We start from the raw sequence: 6,000 nt of genomic DNA, 5'->3' as shown, positions 1-6,000 counted from the left end.
CACACACACACACACACACACACACACACACACACACACACACACACACACACACACACACACACACACACACACACACACACACACACACACACACACACACACACAAACATTTAAGCAACGTTTGATCCCTTTTAATAAGAATTTTATGGAATAAAATCCCTAAAAATAGTCAGATTGTGTTTTGCTTAGAAATAATCCGGCAACAGAGCAGAAAGTGTGATGAAGATGGCAATTAAACAAAAATGACATGTTTGAAGATAAGATTTAATGAGATGGCCTGGAGCCACTGCACTTTCAAGAAAATTAAGTGGCTACAAATATAAGGATAAAAGTAATGTATAAGACATCAAAAATATTCAGCAGGGGGTTTAGAAAAAGAATTAAGAAAATTAATACTGCATCTGAACAGTAATCTCTTAGTAATAGGAGCTTTTAATTTTCCTAATACAGACAGTGAAATATAAGGTCAGCATTCCCTTTGGCATACCAGTAAGATAGTCAAGTTCAGAACAGCAGTTTAGCTTCAGGAATTCAAGAAAAAGAAATAAATGTATTTAAAAACATAACTAGAAAAGGACAATTGTTTTAGTAGACTGCTATGTAAGAGAAAGTTGTGAATTTCAAATAAAGTTGGTAAATAATTCTAAACAAAGAATACTTATATATAATTAGTTTACATTTGTATTTATTTACTTATTTACTTACTTATCCTTTTGATGTCTGGGCTGCGGTGCTAGTCTTTGGACAATTTTCAGCCATGTCTTGGGCACACTGACAATGTACAAATACAAATAATTATCTGAAGACACATAATATTACATACGTAGTGTAGTATTAAAAAGTTGCAACAGAGAGAGTTAAGTGCAATATAATACAGTGAAATGCTAAAGAAGTCACTCAGCAAATCTAAGGTAATAAGGAAAGCTTTAAATTTATATCAACACAACTGGATAGTATGAAAAGTATCTTTATGCCTAGCAAATCAACATACTACACAGGATGTCCTTTTGGTCTCTAGCACAATTTTTTGAGATTACAACTGCAGTGATGCTGTACTGTCATTAAGGGGAGAGAAAGGTCTGGGACAAAGGGGACAGCTGCCCTGTATGTAGACTCTAGGGTCTGTGACCGGCAGTGCTGAAGTGCCATGATTCATAACAGCAGCTGCTGCTGATATTGTGTGGTGGAAATTAAAGTTTAACTGTAGCACAGACCTTGTGTAAGTCTGTCTAGAGTCTGTCCACACTGAGAAGTCTTTATATTTAATGTTTAGCAAAATTCATCTTAACAACTTGCCTTTAGTACAACACACACACACGTTTAAACTGAAAGTACATGATTTTTGGATTTATGCTGTTCCCATTCCCATCAAATGCATCATTCATGAAGGAAATAACATGTATGTGTGTGTGGATGTGTGTGTGAATTGCCCCAGTTAAGGATGGTAGATTAGTTCAGGCTCGAGGACCCTAGACATAATAAACACACACAATAAGTCTATAGTGAAAAACACAAAAGGATAGTGGAAAGCAACCAGCAAATGCTGTTAGAATAATTTAATACAGCATAATACACACTGGTACCTCAGCTTTTCGTCTTCAATGGATAGAGCCATTTTACCAACAGCCATTTTTTATACACATTTAAAACCCCAATAAACTAATTAATCAATTAAAGACATGAATATTATTTCACAAACAAATACATTTTCGATAATTTTAAACTATATTTTTTAAACATTTACTAAAAAGACAACCTTTTTAAATACATATTTTATAGTACTACCTTTCTAATACAAAACATTCTTAACATTTACCTACATCAAATTTAACTAATTGCTTTATTTTAATTTAATAGGTTAACTTCTAAATTAAGACCCCCCTAGGGGATAATGTCCTAAAGTTCAAAATGAACTTACTTTCCAAAACTAGACATTTCCTAACAATATCACCCCCTTTGTGCAACACAGGTTGGGCAAGAACACTAAAGAAAAAGGATGAAAGATCACCACCATGTGTATTAATAAAATGTTCAGCAACTGGACTTTCCTAATTCTTATTTCTAATATCCTTTAAATGTTCCATAATTCTTACTCTAAAAGCTCTTTTGGTTTGTCCTATATACCATTTGATGTTAACATACCCACATCCCACTGTATATACTACCCCACAGGAATTACACCTAAACCTGCTTTTACACACAGAATTTTTCCCATTAATACAACCACCCAAAATATTTCTAATAAAAGTACATATATTTTTTTACTCCAACGTTTGTTGTCAGCCGCTTATGTCAGAACTAAATTCCAATCTCCTATTAACCCCAGTGAATTTAAACAATGCAGTTGAGTATATTTTTACATGTTTACATGAAGAATTAGTCTTGATTTGATATCAAGTATTAACATTCTCATTAATTTTTAAACTTAAGGGCCTTGAAGTTTTTGCAGTAATGAAAGATTGACAGGTACATATTTCTTAATACATTACCCCTTCACCTGTACCTGTAACAAGATGCATTATTTTACATTTTTTTACTGTGCTTGCAGTGGTGAAATCCCTACACCAGGAGGAACTACCACATTGACAATATGCTCCTAAGAGATAACCCAGTTGTTCAGGATTTGGGAACTTATGAGGACAGTGACCTAAGACTTTCAACAAACACATGTTCATTGTCATAAGAAAGTCCTCCTATATTGCACAGCTTATAAACAAATCTAAGAATGTCATCGACCCTGTTTGCTCAGACCTCATTAGGCCACTCATTGAGTATAATGCTCCCTTTGGAATGCATCTGTCCCGACACATGCAACAACTGGCATATCCAAAGAGATACCTTACTAAAAGGATACTAGGCCTAAACAATATGATCTAGATGGCCTGATTCAAAGCCCTGTCATTATACTTGGCATCCAACATACTGCTAAGAGGTGACCTGTGTCTGACATACAAGGTATCCTCCAACCCATTATTGATGGATTTACTGCACATCAGTAAGTCAAATGGCATCAGAAATACTTGATCTAGGGATCTAAACCTCTTCTGCAACATCTGCAGAATGGTTTGGAGTGACAGGTTTATATCACAGAGGATACTCTTCTGGAAAGGACATCCATCCATGTAAAATATCTCTTTCTGAATTCAAGCACAACTTGGATCTAAAGATATGAAACAGAAAGTTTACCCGAGAACTGTCTCTCCTACTACTAATGGACACATGCAGCCCTTAAATGGTTTATCCCATAAATGGATCCCCTCAAATTATCTATGGTATGATCCCAGTTATTCTCATTTGGGGTAATGTATAATTATCGACCATGATGGGCGACGCCAGTCTAACAACAAACATGATGCATCAAAATGGAAACTGGCTTGACTTAAAATGACCTGCAAGGGAAGGTAGATTAGTATTTACCTGTGAACTTATGAACCTATGAAAGTCTACGTTTTCCGAATATATTTGCAATATTAACACAGTGCTAACAAGGTTGGCATTCTATTTTCTACAGAAGTTGTAATTCCTGTTCCTTAATACCATCTCTTTTGTGTTTAACTAGAAATTGTGCTATAGCTCGAATCTTCCCATATGTAAGTCTATACTATTCTTAGAAGACCGTAATTAATGTCCTATCATCCAGCAGCACTGGCCAACATCTCACTACTGCCTGTTTTGTGGCAAGCATACTGTTACTGTAGGTATTCACATATCTCACATAGGGACTGAGATGCTTGCTGGTAGGTAGTTCACAATACTGAAACGGATGTTCCCTTGAAAAATAGCAGCCTCATCCCTGGCATTATTAATTATCCCCTGAGTATGCTTACTACGCATAAAGTAATGTATCAAGTCCTCAGTTAGAATGTCATTACCGAAATAAAATAATTATGTGTGTGTTTTTATATATGGCTAAACTTGGACTATGCCATCTTGTCAGTCATGTCTTTTGGGTGACAACTTGGAGACATTAGAAAGGGAGTTTTCTGAAAATGGCAAAGGAAAATGTATTATATTTAAGGTATTGTAACTAGAATGTCTAAACATCAATAGTGAGGAGTTTGACTTTCAGAGTGACTTTACCAAACCTGTTCAGTTTAATACACCAATAAAACTTCTGAAGATCAGTACAGGTACCACTTTGTTCACCAACAATCATCCAAATATCTCCTCTATATGTTAATACTCTGGAAAAATGCATTGTTTTGAATAATATAACTATCTAAAATCAAAATAACCCATAAATAGATCAACATATAATGGCACAAGAGCTGCACTTATTGCAGAGCCTTGCAACTGCAAAAAAACAGTTAATTTTATAACACATAACCCACAATAATTACACTGAAGAAATATGGATGCTATAACTGCCATACTGCAACAGTTTAATTAGTTAAGCACTTTTACCCTCTTATTAATAGCACGTTCTCAGAACTAAAATATTTTGCACACAACCCTGAATGAATATATTGAACACTAAAACATGACCATCACATGATCCAATGAAATAAAAAAAGTTTACGAATAAAATATGATTAATAAAAATAAAATAAAATAATTTTGCATCCTGGTGAACCTACCACCCTTAACCACTATCCTAACAGTTCTCCCCTAGAAATTGCCACCTTACTTAATACCCACTTCATTGAATCAACTCAAAATCTAACCCAAACCTGCCAAAGTCATAACCTCTCTCACACCACACACAAGTAACACCACCCCTTTCTCTCTTAACCCCATCTCCACTGCTTACATAAAGTCCCTACTACTAAAACTAAAACCTTGCTCTCCCACTACTGACAACCACCCCCCCTTTCTTAAACTTGCAGCTCAATCTATAGCCTATCCTGTCTCAATCCTAATAAACAGATCTATCCAAGAATCCACTGTCCCAGATGTTTTGAAATCTTTCTACACCATTCCACTACAAAAAGGAGGTAACTCTACAGACCCATCCTACAGACCCATTGCCATTCTATCTCCACTATCCAAAATCCTTGAAAAATGTATTTATAACCAGCTTCTTAAATACCTAATCAATGAAAAACTTCTGATCCCCTCTCAACTTGGCTTTAGGCCAAACCACAGCACCTCCACTGCCCTCCTATCCTTCACTCACACTGTTGCGGAAGCCAGGGACAAAAATATTCTTGTATCTTGCCTCTTCCTTGACCTCTCTAAGGCTTTCAATACTGTCTCCCATTCCAAGCTTATTGGTAAATTAACTGATTTAAACCTCTCTCCTATACTATTCATTGGTTCTCGAGCTATCACTCAAACAGGCTCCAGTCTCCCAGATGGCACTCTACCCGGGTTTCCAGACTGTGAATTTTACCATTTGTAGCTAGTTCAAACTCACTGCCTAGTTACTTACTGTGGTTTGTTTTGAACAACATATAATCCAAACTCTGTGTGAACTGCACTGCCTGCTAATCAGGAGGTAGATTACTTTTAAGGTTCTAGTCCTGGTGTACCTGATAGTCAATTACTTTGGTCCCCATACCTGTAAGATCAGCTTGGCCGGTACTATTCACTCTGATCCCTGTGCCTAGTCACTCATAGGTGTGGTTTGAACCCTCTGTCATTTGTTCCATGGTTCATTAAGGGCTTCAACTATAGAATGTCATAAAACTCGTATCTTTGAAAGAGCTTATTAGCATTTTACAGCCTTGATCATGTGCTGCTTAACTGCTTTTGAGTTATGATTTTATTTTATAGCAATGATACATTTCTGCCTTGTTATGCTCTATTATGTTTTCAGTCTTTTAATCTCTTGTTAAGCTGTATGCTTGTTTTATGTTTGTGCTTTAAATGTTGTAAAGTGCTCAATTTTTAAGAAATTAGATGATGTTTAGTGTGAATAACAACTAGAATATGCACATTTCTTATCAGGGATTTTTCAAGGCTGTAGCCCTGCAAACTAAGCTTTCACAGAATCTGCACTAGTGAGTATGATTGTTTCATGAGAACAAAATGACACTTTATGCTGATAAGATTTTG

The sequence above is a fragment of the Protopterus annectens genome, chromosome 5.part0 (genome assembly GCF_019279795.1).
Source record: "Protopterus annectens isolate FY-2018-M chromosome 5.part0, PAN1.0, whole genome shotgun sequence".
Classification (NCBI taxonomy): domain Eukaryota; kingdom Metazoa; phylum Chordata; order Ceratodontiformes; family Protopteridae; genus Protopterus; species Protopterus annectens.
The sequence above is the reverse complement of the archived record's forward strand: the minus strand, read 5'-3'. Positions refer to the sequence as shown.